This window comes from Austrofundulus limnaeus, unplaced genomic scaffold (assembly GCF_001266775.1).
Source record: "Austrofundulus limnaeus strain Quisiro unplaced genomic scaffold, Austrofundulus_limnaeus-1.0 Scaffold656, whole genome shotgun sequence".
NCBI lineage: Eukaryota > Metazoa > Chordata > Actinopteri > Cyprinodontiformes > Rivulidae > Austrofundulus > Austrofundulus limnaeus.
Window position 1 is genome coordinate 247,063 of NW_013953058.1, and position 1,380 is coordinate 248,442.

Below are 1,380 nucleotides of genomic sequence, written 5' to 3' on the forward strand. Positions count from 1 at the left end.
CTAAATAATTACTTTTATAGGGGAGTAATTTAATAGTTACTTTCCCTGCTAAATAATTACTTTTATAGGGGAGTAATTTAGTTACTAACTCAGTTACTTTTTGGGAGAAGTAATTAGTAACTAGAATTAATTACTTTTTAAAAGTAACGTTCCCAACACTGCCTTTTGTTGATATAATATGATGTTTTGTTTTTTCCTCATCTAACCTTCTGTGTGTTTTTTTTTTTTTCGTTTTTCTTTTTAAAAGGTAGTGCAACCCCCTGCTGGTTGCTGCATGACCGACCTGATTACCTGTTCCCCCATGTTTTTGTCATGTGTGTCTTCTTGAATGGGTGTTCTTAAATGTAATTTCATTGTTCTCTGTACAATGACAATAAAGGAATCATCATCATCATTTTTATTATAAGAAGAACTGGTTCAGGAAAGAGAGAGGAGAGACAGGTGGAGCTCATATGTACAGTATATCTCATAAGCTGTCAACTCTGTTGACAGCATAACCTAACCCTTACAGTAAAAGTTTTCCCTAATTTATTTCAAGACTTCACCTCAAGCCCTGTACCATCCTCTCCTCTTTTTTGTCTCCTTTGTGCAGCCCCTACATTGCTACTACTAATCATGCAAAATGGCTTCAGTGATGAGGTACAGCTCCTGAGCCTAAATGCGGCTCATTTTAAACTAAACAAGAAAAAATACACTGGTCACTATGGAGAAGCATTTCACCAGAGAAATGTACAGAACTCTAGTGGGGTGTTGAACTGCAGCTAAAGGCTTAATTATATTCTAATCCATACCCTGTGGTGCTGTGGAAATAATGAAAAAAATCAACCTGACATCAGTCCTCACTGTTCTTCATGGATCTACATTATTATGATCATTTTGTGTTTTAAAACTGACCTCACATCTGTAAATCCYTTGTTAAAATATTTGTTCTGTATGATAAAACCCTGTGATGGACTTGCGACCTGTCCAGGGTGTACCCCGCCCCTCGCACTTTGACTGCTGGATATGGGCACCAGTGATCCCCATGACCTTGAAAGGAATAAGCGGGTATAGACAATAGATGGGTGATAAAACCTTAACAGATACTTTTTTTGTTTCTGAAAGTCACTTGCTGGCACTGTACATTACAATGTGTAATATTTTGTTACAAATACAATGATGCCATGCAGGAACATTAGAGGCAGGAAGTCAGAGTGAGGGAGAGACAGGAGCAGACCAAKAGGTAAGAAAGAGTAACATATAACAGATACAGTACTTTATGTAGCGAATTACTCCATGAAATTAGGACCAGCCTAATTTCATGTAAAATAATCCAGCAAGACCTTACAAAATGAAATCAGGAAATAATGAAATATCTCTGATCATGAAGTGAAAAATGAA